This window comes from Perna viridis, chromosome 11 (genome assembly GCF_037379345.1).
Source record: "Perna viridis isolate PV_CMFRI_1.1 ecotype Kerala chromosome 11, ASM3737934v1, whole genome shotgun sequence".
NCBI lineage: Eukaryota > Metazoa > Mollusca > Bivalvia > Mytilida > Mytilidae > Perna > Perna viridis.
The window spans coordinates 7,488,442-7,509,606 of NC_142455.1; the positions used below are offsets into that span (position 1 = coordinate 7,488,442).

Consider the following 21,165-nt stretch of genomic DNA (forward strand, 5'->3'; position numbering starts at 1 on the left):
CTTAAAAAATATTTTTTAACTAAAGTTTATGTATTTTAAAGTTTTCAACTGTTTATGCGATAAAAATACAAGATTAACAATAAACGTCAGAACGTGTACACAAACAACTCACAAAAATACAACATAAACACACTCAAAATATACTACAATCTACATATAGCAACGTGCGGTATCAGTGTATCTCTTTGTGTGGGTGTGTACGCAAGTTTATGTGTATCCGATCGATTGATATCTTTATCTCGTCAACACAAGCTGTCATACAATTAATCACAAGTTTTTTTTTATCTGTGTCATCATGTACCAAGTGAAGAATTGCTATGTCACAAAGAAACAAAAAATAACTATGTTTGTTTACATGAGACATGTACTTCATGTTATGGACAATGACCTTGACCTTGGGTGTGTCTCTGTGATGGGCTATGTAGGGATGGGTCACACTAACGTTCACGCATGTCTGATGTCAGAGACTAAGTGCAATAATATACTCAATAAGTGTGAAAAATATCTCAAATATACTTAAAATGTCTCTACACAACACTGACACCTGTTGTCTACTCAAGTCTTCAATGAATAAAAGCTACCGTAAACGTTTGTACAATTTTACACTGGTTTTTCCATGTACAAATACTTTCTGTTTACAAAACTAAATTCATCTCAAAATAGCTAAGTAATTTTCCAATATTTTCGGTCATGGCTTCCCATACAGTTACTATGACACTTACAAAGTCAAAAACAGTACATGAAACACAACTTCAAACCTTATGAATGAATAAATAGAATTCTAGAATTCAGAAACAGTTTGTTTCCTTTTCTACTACCGGAAGTTGTAAGCGGTCGAGCACACTCACTAAAGTAATGATGTTGCGATCCCGGGAATGTCACTAAATGTTCGTGAAGTCTGGAACTCCAATTTCAATAATCACGTTGGGAGCCATCTGTTGCCAATTGGTTTTGATGAGATTTCAACTAGTTAAAAACCAAGACATCTCAAGGTATTTTGGATTTCTTTACTGAAATTTGAAAATACCTAAGACATCCAAATAAAACTTATAACAATATGTCAAGACAGATAACTCTAGCATATCATAATAACTCAGGTACTTAAAATGAAAATAACAATAAAGATATGAAATTTACCAATGGATTCTCTGTTCTCATTATTCTAAAGAAAAACTGTATATCAAATTGATTGAACAAAGATTGATGCACATAGTATCTCAAAAGCATACAATGCGTAGTAAGTAAAAATAAATAAAACAAATGAAAATAAAACCTGTTTTCGTGATTTTCACAGCAACGTTAAAAAAAGATAAAAAACGTAAAGCAAAAATTGGAACTCATCCGTATACGTAAACATTTTTTTAAATAAAGCTTAGCTTTGTTATAGTTTGTAAATAATACATATTAACAAATGTCAAAAGAACACGGACTTTGAATAATGTAAACATCAATGGCTTTGTTGTTTTATTTTCCATGATGGTTTAGGATTACACGAACAAATACGATCCATGAGTTGAATGAAATATTTTGTATTATCGGTAAACAATCTAACATTTAACTACGTTATCTTGCACGCCATTACAATAACCCTATTTATTAAGGTCTTTCTCATTTCAATTGGAAAGACCTTGTTGTATTTCTTCTTATTATTAGTAAGGTTTTTTCCCCACATGGGAGGACCTTACTGTAATTCTTATTATTTTTTTCTTCCGTAACTTCTTAAACCGGATTTGGCTAGAAGGGTATACTACACGTTGTTACGACACTTCAGGCTATAAATCTAAATCACTAGGATTATGCGTTACCTTGACTTGACACCTTGATTTGTCTTCCCTAACACAGATTTTGCATCTATAGGAAAAAAACTATTTAGATAGAGACAATATGAAAAGTGCATTATGTTTATATGATATTTGGCCAACAAAAACCATTCCTTATGTGAGTTATCAAAGTGTGCCTTATAAGGTGTTACAAATGATTAAAGGTGTTAAAATTGTTCATAGATGCTTGTGTTTATTTTTAGAAGCTCCTTTTTACATGGTAATGAGAAAGTATAACTCGTGACCGAATAACCACTTTTTTCTGAAATCCAAGAAAGTACCATATGTGGGAGATTATTCCAATAAATTAACATATTTTTTTAAAGTTATACTACTGTTAGATGGCTGTAGGTTTCTTAATATTTAAAAATTTTCGAAATTTTTCTATCGAAATTAAGTACAATTTTCGTATACAACAAATTTGTTTTGTGGTGTGTGTATCACTTTAGATTAGTTATTACAATCTCTTTTTGATTTTTTCTCTTGTTTAGTAAAGACCTACTTTACTGTAATTAATGCAGTTTTATAAAATTGATGATAAAAGATGTTTTTTATACAATCATTTTAATTTCAAAACTACAAATTTTATTACAAAGAAAATTTGTTAATTTTGACTATTTATTACATCCCTTTGAGATTTTCTGTTTTCTAAGAAAACACCTTTAACAACCATAGTAAATACATTAGTCTGAATATGATCAAGGCAATATGTATCTGATTAAGAAAATTACACTTCAAGATTCGTTTTTGTAACATTTACAAGTTATTTGTAACAATTTGTATCAATTTACATCCTTACTCTAAAAATGAATGGTTTTTACTAGGGGTAAATTTATCCATTATCAATAAGTCAACTGTTCAGATGGAAGACGGCATGGTTCTTGTAAATCAAATAATAATAAGTTTTAATTCTCAAATTTTCACGCAATTTGAACATCTTATGAAACATATAAAATGAATTCACATTATCATCGAAAGAAATTTTTGAGTAGTAATTATCATACTAAAAAAAAGTAAAAGAGGCTTCAGAACATAATGAAGGGAAAGACCCTGGTAAATATTTTTGACAAAAACTGTCCTTCAATTTAAACTGCTATCTTTGCATAAATCATACTTGATGTTCTAGCTTGAGTGTTGAGTGTTGGCTATTCCTGTAAACCTTCACTTTTTTTTACTAAGTCATGGATTCTTTTTTCTCGAATTTTTTGCAAAGATGTATCTCTTTATCTTAGCACCTATTAATTTAAAATGAACCCTTTATAACTACTGTATGACAGAATATTATGAAAAATGTATATTGTAAATTAGAAAATGTAAGCTCGATATGAAGTCTGGTTTGACCACCCATTTCCATCGGAAATTTATATACAAAGTCGGAACCATCGTAATGATTTCAAACTTTCCGAATTTTCCTTTGTTATTGTCATTTGTTATGCGGACTCATTTTGTCGATTACGTTAGATTATTGCTTATAATTTATCAGTTCTGTAATTTTGTCTTTTCCATAATGTCTAATAAGATCGGTGTCATTGTAGATAATACAAGTTTAGAATCATTCAATTAGACCTTAAGTTTCAGACCTAATTCATTTTATTGTTGTATGATAAAAATACATGTGTAATGCAGCATAACAACCAGTCTTCTTTTTGGAGGTAATTCAAGGAAACCAGGATTCGAATGGTAATCAAGAATACCATAATCCTGGGATTACGAATAGACAAGAAAAAATAGACACACACCACAGGGGACAAGAAATGACCGAAATAACACACACATAGACATTAGGAATCCGGACTTCAATAAATACTAGGAGCACGGATCAGGTGGGCATGTATGGTGGGCGTTCTTTGTTTTTTTTTCTTCTAGAAAAACCATCATGCTGATCATAAAAAGACATGTCCGGGAAGAAGAAAAGGGAAAGTTATGACACATCGAACAAATTGGCCTTCATTCTGCGGCTAGACACGCAATAGAGATCCATAAAGTCATGCTGACATTTGTATAGTGATTAGTTTAATCCTGTAGCAACATAATTCTGTTTCTGAAGCCTACTTGTAAGTTGTGTTGCACGGTAGGAATGGTGAAAGGAAAATTGACAATACAAAACGGGAAGTCAACGGGTTTGTCATACAATTTAGTTGAGAATGTTCCCTTTCTGTCGATCTTCAAAAGTAGGTCAAAATAAAGAGAAGACCCCATACTGTCTGTTATATCCATTGTTTCAATTTTCTTGTAGATGCGATGCATGCAAACTCCGAATCTAGGATTACGCCATCTTCATAACGGAAGCTGTGATCAAAGAATCAGGTTGAAGGATACTCTATATGAAAACCATGATTTACTCGAACATCTAGAATGAAAAGTATAATGTGTAATAAAACTGACAGGGATTGCATTTTATTTGTCAAGGAAATTATTTAAATATCTGTATTGATTGTATTGATTTGTAAGGGATTAAGGGATAATTGCGTCAGTTTTTTTTTCGATATTAGCTGTGTTTTTGGTTCTTGGCTTTCAATATTGGATTTCGGCCACCCCATATTCCAATATGGCTAGCCTCGGACCAATAACTAAGCCAATATGGAAAACCTTACGTAATAATACTATAATCAGATTCCATTGTATATAAAAGACAACGTTTTACTTATATACACTTGTTTATTGGATTTTTATTAAAACATTCTTTTGTCAATCGTCAGTTTTCGTTGAATAAACTGTTCATGCATGGTAACTAGGTAATTAACTAGATTGGTTTTAGTTCCTTTTTATGTTGATATCATTGGAGACAGATAAGCCCACTTTATTATTGCAGTGATAAAAATGATCTTATAAAATTCCAAATTCTCTATTTCAAACATTCAGTTCTACAGATTTTTTCATTAAAAATATATGGTATTAATTCAAGCTTCATACTGATACAGAACAGAACAGGGCAATACAGAACAGAACAGGGCGATTGAAACATTAGCTAGCGAGTGATATATTTTCCGCATGCGTAGAAATAATAATCTAATCTGTAACGGATTGCGGATATTTTGGATTTAAGCAACTGTAATTGACCAAATTACAATATGAAGTTGTATTATTATGCCTTGCACAGATAAAGCCGCTACCAAGCCGTAGCGAGAGCGTTCTTCATTTTGCACTGTGCATGGAAAGTATAGCGGCACTGTATCATGAAAACAAATTTCCCTCGTCCGGAAATGAAATGTCGATGGGAAAAGCAAAACAATACTTAGGGCCCCTAATCATTATTTGAACTACTGTTATGAATAAGAATAAATGTAAATTTTGTGAGTTTTTGGAGCACCTCCTACCTGTTTTTTTTTTAATGAAGACTGCTACTTAAGTAGTATTCTTTGGAAGAATCTTACAAAATCTGTATAAATATGTGATTCACCCAAATAAGGCTACATATTTTTTTTATTTTTGCTATTAAGGTGCTTTTTCTGTTTATATGATAAAATGTATGTATAATTATTCCAAACTGTCTGCTCTTAGGATATAAGCCACACTGAAAGTCCAACAGTTTCTATTGTATTATAGTGACAATTATAGAGTTATCTCCCTTAATTTTGAATTTTCAGTACATTCTATATATTATAACATCTCCTAAGAGAATGGGTTCTATGAAAAGTCACATTTTAATTTCTGTTTACTATAACATTTTAAACGAAATATCCAAAATAAAAATATGTAGGCTTTCCAACCCAACCATGAATCACATTTTGCATGATTTTACATGAAGCGCTACTTAAAACCTAAAGAGATGTCATCTGTGTTTATAACTCAATCTTAAATAGATATATGTTCGGTAGTCGATTATCAACTATGTGATTTATACTAACAGTTTAAAGGTCATCTAGGTTGTGGCAAAGTCAAAGTAAGATCGTATTTATCTTTTTTACTAAATTATTCTGCTATTTGGGAAATTCCCGAGAAAATCTGAATAGGGTGTGATAAAGGGGATGCGATAAAGGTTGTGACGTCACAATGCCTGATACTGATGAAATAGCAAATGCTTTATAATATATTCAAAACAGATGTATTTAGTACAAAATATGTGATAAATATTAAATAACAAAAATTTGGAGTTTCTTGAATTAATATTTTGTGTATTTCAAATTCGTTTTCTTTCATAAGCGAAAGTGTTACGTTAGCTATTTGGTTGTTATAATAATGCAATATTATTACAAACATTGTAAATTATATAAATTATATAACTTCTTATTGTTCAACCTATTTACAAACTAATTTACCATGAGACTTCCAAAAATAACCTTACCGACATTTTAATAATTTACCCCTATGGCGTTGATCCATTCATTATTAGGGTAATGGTCATTGTACAAATATTCATGGACTAACACATATATGCTGATTATTTGGTTGTTAACCGAATTTCAAAAGATTTTGATTCGAAAATGTCATTTTCCTATGTTTTGAGAGGTTGATTAAACATACAGTCTTTGGAAAAGTCATCGTTACCATTCGGTTGAGTAGTTGTGTAATTAGGACGTGTTTGGCTATAAAATTGTATTGGTAGAAAGCGACGTAGTGACGTTTCTTTGGTTGTTCTTCCGTAACAATTGTTGTCAAAGACAGACGATCGATAAAATTTCAGCGATGGCAGATTCCAAATATCAAGCGCCGAAATATTCTAGGGGGGTTTTAGAGTAAAATAAAACATTTTAAAAATTGAAGTTTGAATACTGCAAAATATCATTATTTAATTTCAACATCACAACAACCACTCAGGGCTCGTTTGTTATGATGTTGAAATTACTTAATTTTATAATTTGTCCAATTAAACTTTCGCTCGTTATGAAATTAATAAATAAGTCTCATCGTGGAAATCCAGGTTTAGTATTGGCCGGATATCCCGTGATTCAGTGTTCATAAAAAAACCCAATTCCCATCATTTATATTGTACTACGAAAAATATAAATGTCAAAATTAAGTTCATAATGTATTTTCTTGTAAATTGCCACAAATATAAGAGTGAATGAGTCTTTATATTAGATCTATTTGATATTACTTATTTAGGTTGTTTACAGATAGGTTATTTCGGGTCATCCTCTAATACGTGTAAAGGTATTCAGTGTACTTATATAGCAGAACTGCCGGCCTGTGAAAGTACCATGATTTATCAATCCGAAAACGGATATTATGCAAAAGTGCTTTCAAAAAGTAAACCTGACAAAATCGTTAACCAACAGGCATTACTGTTTATGTGTTAATATAACATAATATGACTTTAGGCTATGCTGGGCGGAGATCATTCTTCGTTTACCATGCGCCGCCATATTGTTAGGGTGAGTAAAAATAAAAACCAGAAAGACATTAAAAGGTGCAGTTTCCCCTATTATGACTTCTGGTCTTGTCTTTATTTCTACCCATTGCATGTTGCTATTGGCGAGGTCTCATTTATTGAGGAGAATATTTACATGTACGAGGCTTACTTCTGTTAAAGCTTGATACATTTCTACACAATAAAAAGTAAAACAAAAAATCTAAAATATGATTAAATTAATAAATAAATATAAAATCATATCCATCGACGTATATTAAAAGAACAATCAGCGCCTCCGCACATACGCAATCGTCTACATCTGGGTCGATATATTTCGACTTCCGTCAGAGTATTGTTTAGTCAGTCATTCATCTGGTCTTACATTCTACACATATAGCGCTCCTTCCATATTACTACATTAAAACGTTTTTTGTGATACCGATACCGATCGTTTTTATTACCTGTTTTTGTTTTGTTTGTTTTTGCTGGTTTGTTTTTGTTGTTGTTGTTTTGTTTTGGTTTTCTTTTTGTTTTTGTTTTTGTTTTTTGTTTTTTGTGACTATGACCTGTATGTCCACAACTTGCCACAATGCTTCTGCTTGCATAACCCAAGAAGGATTAGTTTACTTGTACAAATTTATTTGTAGTGCATATCGGGTCTATCATTTAGTTCGAGTAAAGGGTTATTTGTATGAATAAGCTAGTTACACTTTCGTGCATGTTTATAGTATTTGTTCCTTTAAATAGGTGAAATTCAAAATGTTAGTTAGAAATAAATGTTATACGCGTCTAGATACACGGATATAGTTAAACTGTTTTTAATTTTTTATGTCCTTGTTTTTTTATTAACTTACAGGAAGGAAGGATAAAATATCACAGGCTTGTACCATCGAATATGCTTTAAGATGATTTTCCTGTCACATTTTTATCTCACATCCGCACTAAATAAGAATATCTTTCACCTATTTCCTTAAACAATATCAGAGCAATTACCGATGGACTGAATGTTCAACTTTGGAAGGTAAGACCTTTTTTTTTGTTCTTGTTGTTATGTTTTTTTATGTTAAGTTTTGTTTTTTTGTTTTTTGTTTTTTGTTTTTGTTTTTTGTTTTGTTTTGTTTTGTTTTTTTTTTCGTTTTGTTTTATCATTATTATTTGTTACTTACCATCGATACACATGGCCAGAATGAATGTGGATGATTCACTTTTTAATGTTTTATACTACTCTATCTAAATTTATATGAAATGACATATTTTTTTTTAAATTGAATAAAAAAAAACAGCAACATTTACCAATTTAGAGAATATTTTTACTTTCATAAATTTGTTTACAGTTTTTTGTAAGGGGTATCGAAATATTATAAAATATAAACCAAAACAATTGTTGTAAAAAAGGAAGATCATTGGCTTAAATTAATTTTCTTATGATAATTTCCTTAAAGTTGTTAATATGGCACATGGGTAACATATAAGAGGGCTAAGTTTAATGTATAGATATATTTAAAAATCTTCCTGTAGCTAATCTTCTCATCTTGTCTCTTTTTCTAAACACCTAGATGGTATTTGTCACTTCTTGACGCTTTTTCACATTCCTTGTCGCTAATTAGTCAGACCGGTATAACTTAGTGTTCGTACATTATAACCATATGTATTAAAAGAACTATAATATAATAGACATAGTGTTAGTGAATAACAGACACGGTAATAAAAAGTCAAAAGAAAAAGAATAAAGAATAGATATAAGCTCAACATTTATTTTTAAAAAGCACTTATACTAAATTGATATTTTGAAAATATTTCCTATTTTCAGAATAGTTTAGTCTACAAAACTAAATATTTGACTATTTCGTAATTATCTTAATAAAAACAGGCTAAACATAGTTTGGCGGAATACTAAATGCAAGTTTCAAAATATCATTGTATAAGCCTTCCAGAAATTCAAATAGTCTGAAATTGAAATTGAATTTAATATTGAATTTAAGCGAATACAACATGTGATCTGTAAAACTGAACACACTTATAATGATAAATACAGAAATATTTGCGGGACGCCAAATCATATAAAAGTAACTGTATAACGTATATTGTCTTATAATAGTAACTATATAGGAAAGTCTTTATTTCCAATTGCGATGTTATTATTTTCAAACATTCGGATACTTCCCATATCCCATACTCCCACATCGCTAGACTTGGTTGAGTATTGCCAAGGCGCATTATCGTAACAACTCATCGTCTTAATCCCACACGAGGTGCAGTGTAAAATGGTTGTGCCTGGAAGTAGAATGAAGTTAAAGAGTTGCACACTTTTTGATGATTTTGCTTCGGCTGGTTAAATCATTGGAATATCACTATAAACAGAATGCTACTTTATTCAATTAGTCTCGCTGTTGTTGCTCGAAACTTGGTTTCCCTCAATTATACAATTTAATCGATTAAATGTCCTTAATTTCAACAATAATCAACAATGTAAATTTGATTCCTTTCATTTAATGTCTAATTTGTAACCAATTGATAATTTAGAGTTGTTTTATGCATTGTTTTATGATCAAGCATTGTATTCAGGATTACATTATTCAATACAGTTTTTGTATATCGATCAACCATTTAAAACTGAAATATTTAAATTGAATCTATTTCTAAACTTAATTCTGTGACCGGTTTGAAAAATTTAAAAATTCACAATAAATGCCAGTCATTTTCAAAAGTAATCATAATTGTTAGATGAAATTAAAGAAAGCAATTTATCTGACATTATAATTTTATTAACAAACAAAATTTTCTCATCCAATTACTTGCAAAACAACTGAGTTAAAATAAAAATGTGATTTTCCTGCTTCATGTTTGCTTTGCCTGCTGAATTTTTTTTTTTGCGCAATATATGTTCTATGTTTTTTTGTCATGTTAAGACTTTTAAAAACCGTACTAATTTTGAAGAACTTTGAAATATAATTTTCAGTAAACAACCACTGTACTTTATCTTATTTGATTTAATGATGAAGTAGCACTCCAGGTAAGTAACATGCAATATGTTATTTGTGATTGGAAACTTTACATATTTTTATTATTGATATTTTGTTTAAAATGTTATTGTCAACAGATATTAATATGTGGATTTTTACATAAACTGTGCTCTTAGGAGAAAAAAATATATATAGACTGTAATATAGAATTCGAAATTATGGAAGATAACTCAGTAAATGACACTGAAATACAAAAGAAACTGTTAATGTTTCAATGTGAATTATCGACTTAGATCAGATAGATTCGAATTAATTGATTAAACCATTCATCATATAGACCCACAAAACCAACTAAATTACAAAAATGGGGTGTATCATATATCACAGATATTGCATGATTCTTACAAAGATTGATAATATGAATGGTTGCCATTTGCATTTTATGTGAAAATAATAATCATTTTTATTGACATCCTAGTTTGTTCGTAAAAGTAGCTGTTTTGCAGGAAAAAGGAACTAAAGTGTTGTTCACGATCCTTAACATATTTTAACGTTTGAAATGCAATACTCGACAGCAGTTATCGATCTTTTTGTTCCATTGTCAATGCTAGGGATTGATTCTATCTTGTTTAAAGTAAGCAAAGGAACATGTTGCATGGTTGTATATCGCAAATATTAATTAAAATTTAATTATCACTTTTTTATCTTTGGAACCAAAAAATTGATTTAAAGGCTGAAATGATATGAATTAATATAAATGAGTGAGCTTTATATGGTATATAAGTGCTTATGAATTATAGAGAAGAATTGACTTACGAACATATGAAATAAACGACTCAATATATATAAATGTTCCACTTCTGAAATCGTGGCGTCTTTAAAAAAGATTACAATCCTGGTATGGAAATGGTGAATACAATTACTTTTAATCTATGACATTTATTTATTTATTTATTTATTATTTTATTTTATTTTATTTTATTTTATTTTTGACAGTGATCAAAATATTATAGCAAGAAACTACTTATGCCAATTATTGTAGCAAGGAATATTTAACTTCGAATATTAGTCCTGTGAAAAATACTTATGATAAAGAACGATATTTAATAACATAAATAACTACACTACTGTCAACTTAAATATTTTTTTCTTTCTCCAGACCTGGAGATAATTTCAGTAGTGACAGTATCAAAACCCACACTTCGGAGTTACCATTTCAAGATGTGTCTGAAGTAAACCTCTTGTATCTACATACTGAGATATATTTAATGATTCTTATAATTTAATATCATTACTGTTTTAATACAGAAAAAAATGAAACTATTAGATCAGTTTTATTTTTAAAAAAAGACAGGGTTGAGTCACAAAGGAGCAAAATGGTGTCTCCACTGTGGGAAAAGGAGGAACTTAAAAAAAATAGTTTGATGGTACTTTACTGTGTGTACTTACTTATTCTTCAGCAAATCCGCTTTTTTTAAACAAAATAAACCACAAAACCATACAAATCTTAAAATATAAAAACGATTATATATAGCATGTTTGACTACAACAAAACCCTATCCCTCATTTAGGCTAATATTTTCAAAATTGTGGAATAAAATCATAGATCTTCTTTGAAAACTGTAGGCCTGTCATAGTATTGTTCTCTTTTTTCTGAATATTTCAAACGTAATATTATAATGCATAGTTTAGTAAAATAAATAATGGAACAACACTGTATAACTCTTTTTTGGTTACATAAATTCTTGCAAAAAGAATGATAATGGTATACTTTAATTTCGTGTATTATAAAATACCTAAGAGAACTTTTGACAAACGTGATGACTTTGATTCTCACATTTTCACCGCCAATCCATATATGTAGCGATGTTCCCGATGCTTCACATTATAAGTGATTTATCTCACAAATTATACTAGTCCACCATCAGTCGAAAAAAGACATAATTCCTGTCCATGTATGGTCATTGTTGCTTCATAAGTTTCCTGCAGATTTTGACTAACCAACGTAGACAATATAAAAAAATAACAACCTTCCATTCACTTGCACACAGACTTCATTTAACACGACTTTTACATGGCAGATTTTAACAATTTCAACATTTAATGAAGTTAGGAGTCTACAGATCTAGAAATTCTGTCTTGTTTAAGGTAAACAAAGGAACATATTGCAATAGTTTCATTGGCACTTATTTGGGGTTTTTTCCTAACGCTTTTAAATTTTATGTGTTTCTATGTGTTGTACAGTGTACCTCTGCGATTTTAGAACTCTGCTCGATTCAGGTCGGATAAATATCATATAAAATGACCAGCTCAAAATGGCGACGCTTGAATGTGTAATATTACAATAGCCAATCAAAAGGCGTATATTTGTTTATACCGGTATTATAATTCATTGACACTGAAAATCTAACCTTACCCTACATGTATTAAAAGGAAATACTTAAAAGAAAAGACATTGCATGGTCACATTCTTCCAACTAAATGTTTTATGTAAAGTTCTCTTGTTAGATAATGCAAAATGTTTTTATGATTGGAAAATTACGATTTTTGAAGAAAGTTGCCAAATTTCCTGCAAAGGAAAATGTAATGAAATCAAATGTTTTTCTAATTTGAAACAATGCACTGTTCTTTAATCAAGGTTTCCATTTTCCGCCTAGATGAACTTCAAAAATGTTTTTTACAAAGTAAGCACATATTATATTCTGCAATAGGTAATTGGCTGGGAGGGTAAGTCGTGCAGCCCCCTCACACTCATCCATTTATTGATGATTTTCATGTACCTTTATACCCCCAATGTACGATTCAGTTTGTCGTCAAAGAATATTCACGGATTCTTTTTCAGGCTAGGCATATAAATGTACACCACTGGGTCGACAAGAAAATATATTTGTACCTCAATGGTTATTGTGTCTAAGCAATCCTGTAGCATCATATATAAGAAAAATAGGTATTTAAAGATGTCATCGTATATCCCAATGTCTCAGCTTTTTAACGGCATCAATAAAGTAGCAATTATTTGGTAAAATTGCCAAAATGAGATTTTCCTAATTTCCAGAATAAAACGTAGCATAAATTGAACTTTACAAGTTATTGCTTGACCAAAACATTTGGTACCATTCGATTGATACAATAAAAAAATTATCATGTGTGATGTTTTTTTTTCAAGAAAGTTAAATTTATTTACCCTACCTTTAAACAAATGGTACCAATATTAAAAACAAAATTTTCATTCCGATCATATCGACACTGTAAAACTTATATTTCATGTCTTCACAATTAAGATGTTTTCAAAATAAGTGTTCAATTCGGACGTTTAGAGTTTCTTTTTAGAAACACAACTACCATGGAAAAAATACCCAACATGAACCAAAATGCTAATTTTCTAGCATATAAACTATGTAAAACGACATGTTTGACGCTACTATTTTAAAAATATATGTATCCAGCATATCAATATCAACATGAATGAATGTTTATTGTTATAATTGCTTTCACGAACTGTAGATTATACCAAGTGAATATATACATATCATACCTGCCAGGTGTTGCGCTAAAATCTTCACTTGTTCCCGCCCCATCTCATTTTTTACACTGCAGGCGCACATTTTCAATGCTCACAGCTTTTAAGTAGACATTTTTTTGTTTCTTTGTGTGTGATATTTATTTTTTTTTCTCGTTCTTTGCTGTGTGTGTCTATTTTCTCTGACTAGTCATTCTAGTTTTGGTTCATACTCGAACATTGGTTTACTTAGGGATGGGTTCAAATTATTTTAAAAGTCATTATATATTTTCAATTACTTTGGAATATTTGTCAATAATTACATTGCAATAACTTGTTTTGAATGTTTTATTTTTTTTATTTTTCAAATACTTTTGAAGATGTAATTAATAACTTTCCAAATACTTTATGTTTTGAAAGACCACAATATATGACAAATAAGCAAAATTTATATTAAACAAGGTACAGCTAGAAAGTGTATATAAAGAACAAACACATTGTGACATTACACGCGGTGTATCGCAACCGATTATTATGTAATCATAAAGCCATAATAAAACATGCTTTTGATAAATTGTATTCTAGGACTTATGCGGTAATTTTATTTCTTAATTTATTTGACTTTTCTTACACTATAAACCATCTCTCACAGAACAGTTGAATGTGCAGAATTTGATCGCTTTATCAATAGGTTGGATTACGTTTGAATACGTTCTTGTGGGTGTTTGCAAAAAGCTATCAGGGTTACTGTTCCTGATTAATTGACTACATATGTATTATTTATAATATTTGCGAAGAGTATCAGGAAAATATAAAGTTACAATATTTTAAATCGAAAATACTAAGTAATGAACACTAAAATAATGTTAAATTTGCACCAAATTATCCTATTGTAAACTATTTCGTGTCACCTTTTTAAAATATGTATAATGTATAGTTTTCCGATTTTTACACTCTACACGCTAAACTACTCCCAAACAGTAAGAGTAGGAAAATGCTAGGAGAAGGCTAGAGCGTCAACACAGCAGCCCAGCCGCATGTAGGACATACTCTGACCGAGTTCTTTGGTCAGGTATCCCGAAGGTTGGGTTCTGCCACCAACATAAGTTGGTTCTACTAACCCACTAACACATCGACCGTGTGAGGCGTGTATTGGTATTAATAGTCGTTAAAAACCGCCAATCATCATCGTTAACTTTTGTTCAATATGGTTGAACGATAAATCTAGTTTTAATAGAAGATGTGGCGACTACAACAAGACTACTTCATGTACCGAGATCCTAACAGTTTCAAACTTAATTCATTTTTGTTTAAATTTAACAAGTGCAACTCGAACGGGAATGATTAAACTTTGTGTTACCCGAACCAACTTTTTCCCCATACCCAAATCATATTTTCCAAAAATATTCATTTTACAGAATATGAAGATTTGTTATATTGATCAATTTATGTAGTAATCAAGATCTATTCATTCATTCCACATAAAATGAAAGTTTATAAATATTTCCGATAATTCTTTTTTTGTTGATTTTTGTTCACCTCATTTCTACTTGAACTTAAATTATTCAGTGGTTGAAAACTTAATAAAAAATTATTATTACATACTGAATTGGTGTAATGAAGCTGTGAAGATTTGAATCCGCAGTGTACTAAGCGGGATTATCCTTACCAACAACGGACAGATACGATATTCTATAGATATAAAATAAAAAAGGTCAGCCTCCAAAAACTACAGTAAAGTATTAAACTGAAAAGGTTCAACTTCGTATGATTTAAAAAAAGCTAAGCTAAGCCATATTGTTTCTTCTTCTTTTCAATTGTTGGTGTTTCAAAGGCATTTGTGGCGTCCTGAAATGGCAATAAATGTCACATTTAAAAAAAATGAAGGCTGAGTGAAATCATTCACTTTTCCCGACTTTGTATTTTCTGAAAAGGCTGGCTGCAGATTCTGTAGTGCGTTTTGAACGTCAAACGCTGTTTCAGAGCTTGGGGCATTTAAAGCTTTTATCACTGTAGAATATGATTAAGGACCAAAATAAACAAGTTACGGAGAAAAATATGTATCCTTTTTATGCAAAAATCACTTATTTTGCATGATTATTGCAAGGGCTTCTACCTAACTGCAATTTAGTATATTGAACAGTTCTTTATTTGCAATATTTCGTGCTACTGCATTAATAGAGACGCATTTTCACCGAAACATATACCGTCTGCTAGTTATTAAAAACTGGGGCATGGATCAGATGCATCGGTAGGATAAGCGGCCTCTGTTTTTTTAAATATTTATATGGAAGTATACATGTAGGGCAGCTTATATAACAATGAATAAGTGTCTTTGATACTGAAGCTTTAAAATATGTGTTGTTCTGAATAAATTGAGCTGTTTCCCTTTGTACAGTTATGCAGTATGATTATGTGTATTGAATATTTTGTAATTTGTTTTATAGGGCATTGATATCTTAATTAATAAACATAAGAATCCTAGTAAACTTTTGATGCCCTCGATGCGCCCTGGGTTATACATAGTTTATCATATGTGAAAGCATAATATTGTTTCTTGAGTGTAGACATAGTTTCCTGGATGTAAATATGTCCGAAAAAAATAACATATTTACAATTCTTTTTTTCAATAAGTTTTTGTCAAACAGTGGCACCATTATGACGACATTACAAGTTTTGGAAGACACCTGAAGGCATGTGTGGACATCCTGGCAACTAATTTGTGTACCAAAACATCAAATGTGTTATTATTAGAACTACCAAAATAGAGCTCAGTTTTCTAATTTGTATTCTACTGATTCCTGTACAAATTGTGACAAATCAGGTAGTAGGACGGACACAATCATAAATCCATGAATGTCTGGTTAAAAGTCATTTTCCAAAGACAGGTTTGCAGACTTGCAGACATATTAACGGAACCAAACTTTCGAAAGTTACACAATGTACCGCTTTCATAGGTAAAAAAATGAACATTTATTAATTGATTTTTTTTTTTTGGAAAATCTGCATTTACCTCACAGAATTCCTAATTGTGTATGCTCCAAAAATTAAGATAAAAACATTTTTTTGTAATTTTCATACTTATTCTGGCTTGGTTTCATATCATGCTTTTTTAAGCTTATCTGGCCTATGGCCAGGTGAGCTATTGCCATCACTTGGAGTCCGTCGTCGTCGTCGTTAGCAATTCTTCAATCATCTTCTCCTCAGAAACTACTATACAGAATTCCATAATCCCGCGTTTTTATATGGAACAATCTTTGACGTCTCACGACCCCAGATTGTCTGGCTAAGAAGCTGTCAGACGCCATAGCAATCTCGAACTAATTTTCGGGTCGCCCTAGCAACAGTTTGTCCCATTATTACACATCCTCCAATAACCCGATCAAAAACTACATGCCGATTTTATGAAAGTCTATTGACCAAACTACTTACCAGTAACAATAACGCTAAAATATTAGCATCTTTAATCTTATTTGAGAGCTAAAGTATAAGGCAGACAATTTTTGGCACAGGGAATTCGCACTGTATGTAAACAAAAAAAGCTTTACAGAAGAATATGAGCAAAATTATTTCGAAGCGTCACAATTTCTCTTTTCTGGTTGTAACAGTTTGATGACATCAATAATCAAAGTACACAGACAAAATATATGAATGAAGATGATAAAGATAACTAAATGGCAATATAAAAGAAATACTACATATTAAAAAGGATATCAGAAAAAAAAACAGCGAACAATACCAAAACACCAGATGTTTGAAAAGAAAACTGAGCAAGTTTGTCCTGTTCTGTTAGCAGAACATTGTAAGTTGGTGATGTCAAATACAATCAAACCTCGGTACCTCGAACTCCAAGAGACCATTGAAATGTGTTCGGATTATCGGGAGTTCGAGAAATTGAAGTGCGTATATTTCCGGATTTTTTCGGTGCCGGTCCGAGTTCGACTTTATCGTTAGAAATTGCCTACTTCCTACGAAGTTGTGTTAGTTCGTGGATCTTTTTTGTTCGCTTTCGAAAGAATATGTTGATTTGTGGACATTAAAAATGCTGTGTTCGCTTTTAAAAACGTTCAGAGTTCGAGTTCATTGGTCAATAATTTGATTTCATCCAATTTTCTTTCATGCTTTTGTTATACCGACTTCGGAACATTTTCGAACTTCAATCAGTGTTATGTTAAAGATCAAAACTACTTAATTAGTGATGACTTAAATTTTACCTGTAATTAACTAAAATGACACTGATTAATGATAGGGTTTCAGTTTTTCACACCTTTTATTACCCAAGCTGACAAAATTGCTGACGAGTTCGAGTTAGTGAGGGTTATTCTCTAAAATTTATTACCGAACGGACCGACTAGTCAGTTTGAGTGTTCGAGAAATCCAAGGTTATTTCTGTTGATTATATAGGAGAACATTTTGGTACTTTGAATTGTGTTCTTGAACTTGAACTTTTGTATTCCACTCGATTTTGAAATTGTCTATAAGTGTAGTCTTTACTGAGTCAATAATGTACTTTGTCGATATCAAGTCTTGATTGTCTGTATGATTAAGTAAATTTGCCAGACCACTGTTGTTCAAAATTGTTTTAACACTATTAAATCATGTATTTTTGTATCGTGCCGAAATCTCAACATCCCAACTAAACACTTTTCGACAAATTCTGGATTCCGGTAAGTTCATAAGTAATCTAATTGCGTTACACTGATTGTTTATATGTACTGGAGTCCATCCAATATCACCCGTTATTGCTGGAATCGGTGAGATTTTCCCAACACCTAAGAAAGTACGAATAGCCCGATACTGAAGTCTTTCTAATACATCATATCGTTCCAAACCCCAAACGCCTGACGCATAGTCCATTACGGGGATGACAGTATTTTAGTATATCTTTGCGAATGTAGCATAGTCCATGTTACCCATATGAAGATATTTGGAGGTTAACGATCCAAGTGCCCTGCTAGCCAATATGTTGTATTCTATATTTTTAGGGACTGTTAAACCAAGATAGCGATATCTATCAACGAAGTCAACTGCTGTACTACCAAGCATAAACGAGAAATCACATCTGTCAGTTGTTGTTTTACGAACATGCATAATCTTTGTTTTATCAATATTCACATGTAAACAGTTTAATTGTGTCCACTCATGTCAAGTTGGCGTTGCAGACCGTATGGACTATCAGAGATAAACACAATATCATCCGCATAAAGTAAGCAGCTTATCATATCCTTTCCAACTTGAACGCCGCATGGTAAATTGTTAATTTGTGGTACTAAACAGTCAATGAATAACACAAAGAGCGTTGGAGCAAGATTATCGTCTTGGCGTACTCGTGTATCAACTGAGAACCAATCGGTGAGTATCCCGGGAGACAAGCGGACAGCAGTTTTTAGTTTCGAATAAAGACATCTAATAGTATTGAACATATTTCCATGTATACCTGAACTTAAAAGTTTATTCCATTAAATAGTATGGTTGACCGAGTCGAAGCCTTTGCTAAAGTCTACGAAACACAAGAAAGTATCACAGTTCATTAGTTTCCTATTACGCAAAATTGTACATAAGGAATAAATATGATCCAGACATGATCTGAGACACCTAAATCCGTTTTGCTCTTCACTCAATAGATTATTGTTCTCAAGATATCTAACAAGTTTTTCATTCATTATTTGACTAAATACTATAGCGACAGTTGACATAAGACTAATTCCTCTGTATCTTAATGGATCACGGTAGTCCTTTCCATTCTTTAAAATCGGACAGATGATACTTTGGCACCACATATCAGGTAATATTCCATGTGAAAAACAAACATTATATAGTTCATGAAGAATGTTGGTTAGTTTGTCACTTTTCAAAATTTCATTTGGAACATTGTCGACTCCGACTGCTTTACCATTCTTTAGACCATGTACCGCACGTTTAACCTCTTCAATCGATATAGGATCGTTTATACTTTGTTGTTCAGTATCAATCGTTTCATTTGTATGGTTCAAACTTTCAAATTCTTGTTCTAACTGTGTGTTTAATTGTTCTAATTATTCAATAAAATCATTGTCCACATTCTGAATATCACCAGAAAAAAGTTTCTTGTATTCCTGTTTCCATCTAGACAGAATATCGTTTGGGTTATGAGAAACACTACCGTCACCGATTATCACGCTATCAATTGTTTTTGTATCTTTCCCGGATCCAAGTTTGTTTACTTCCCGCCAAAATTCTTTCGGGTTCTTCTGGTTAAACTTTTTAATATTATCAAGTCTTTGAGCCACATATTTACGTTCTTCTTGTCGTAGACGTTTATCAAATTGTCTTCTCGTTATTTTAAACGTGTTTTTCAGTTCATTTTTAATCCGTCTGTCTCCTTTAAATTGTAGGTATTTTTTCTCAGCTTTGTTTGTTTCTATCAATAAGTCCCGTAAATCATTGTTCCAGTATGGTTTAGCATTTCGTCGTTTACGTTTGTTCGAACTTGGTGTATAGTCTTTGTAGTCAACCTTGTTGTCCATTTCATGATGAATAGCTTCAATGAATGATTCGTATATAGTGTTAATTCTATCGTCAATATTGCGGATATCGAGTAAAGAGTCGATAATATTTTCGAGACATCGCATGCATCGTTCACTGGTAAATAAGTCTTGCGGTATGTTTGAAACATTATATTTACATGTTGATTGATGTTTTAAATTCGTAGTATCAGTGACGTTTTCGGTTGTATCTAATATGTTCTTGTTGAGTTGATCATATTCTGAGATTCTAAATGAACAGGTATATATATACAATTTCCAATAGGTTTAATTTGTTGAAATATTTATTATTGTCTGAAATTTTTACATTTAGTTAGAGTTATCTTTCCTTGTATGCGTTCAATTTATTTTGTTTGTTGTTTGTATTTTTTTTTTGTGTTTGTTTGTTTTTGTTTGTTTGTTTGTTTGTTTTTTTTTGCATTTTATGCTGAAGGCTTGGAGCAATTATTCCATCATAGTAAAATACATTGATTATTCAATTCTTAAAAAAACAAACAAACAAAAAACAAACAAAAAACCACACACACAAACACAAGCAATAAAAAAACTCGTCAATGTATTTAAGTAAAGTTAATTTGTAAGTTGTCCCTGGGTTTAACATTCTTTAACAATGTAAATGAAAAGTGACATTGTTTTCATGTTTTATATGTATTTGGTTTTGTCAACATAAAAAGTGAAGAAGAGACTCAAAGTAAATGTCAATAGGACAACCATCCAACAGACAGTCAAATATGTATAAAAGTAAGACGAATCAGGAATTATGATTGGGCTATTACTTGTTAAAGAGAAATCAAGGGAACCAAGGTTATAGCGGTAATCAAAAGAATGTAATCCAGGGACAAAGACCAGACATGGAACACAAAGTAACTAAAATCATACATACAAAGTAACAAAAACAAATGAGCAACTCGGACTCCACTAAAAACTGGGAGCATGGACCAGGTGAACCGGTAGGGTAAACGTCCTTTGCTTTTCTGGAAACACCCGCCGAGTTGCTCATAAAAAGTCAAGTCCGGGGTAGACAAACGATGAAAGGAAAACTATGGCCCGTCGAATAAATCAGTTT

The 21,165-nt window shown here is 31.3% G+C and overlaps 1 protein-coding gene and 1 long non-coding RNA gene across 11 annotated transcripts in view; one reads left to right on the forward strand and one right to left on the reverse strand.

Moving 5' to 3' along the window:
- The window catches only part of LOC148602814 (death-associated inhibitor of apoptosis 1-like), a 48,195-nt gene extending 47,349 nt beyond the window's left edge, over window positions 1–846 (reverse strand). For 7 of the 10 annotated variants that reach the window (XR_015916818.1, XR_015916815.1, XM_088553443.1 and 4 more), the window contains exon 1: window positions 723–841. The gene's annotated coding sequence lies outside the window, so the exon portion shown is untranslated. Of the gene's footprint in view, window positions 1–516; window positions 686–722 lie in introns of those variants that run through there. The other 3 variants (XR_015916817.1, XM_088553438.1, XM_088553439.1) reach the window with 3 other exon arrangements.
- A 7,189-nt stretch (window positions 847–8,035) lies between these two features.
- Window positions 8,036–19,175, forward strand: LOC148602815 (uncharacterized). Its single transcript, XR_015916645.1, has 2 exons — window positions 8,036–8,134; window positions 18,561–19,175. It is a non-coding gene; the product is annotated as an uncharacterized LOC148602815 (long non-coding RNA).
- Window positions 19,176–21,165: the final 1,990 nt, after the last annotated feature.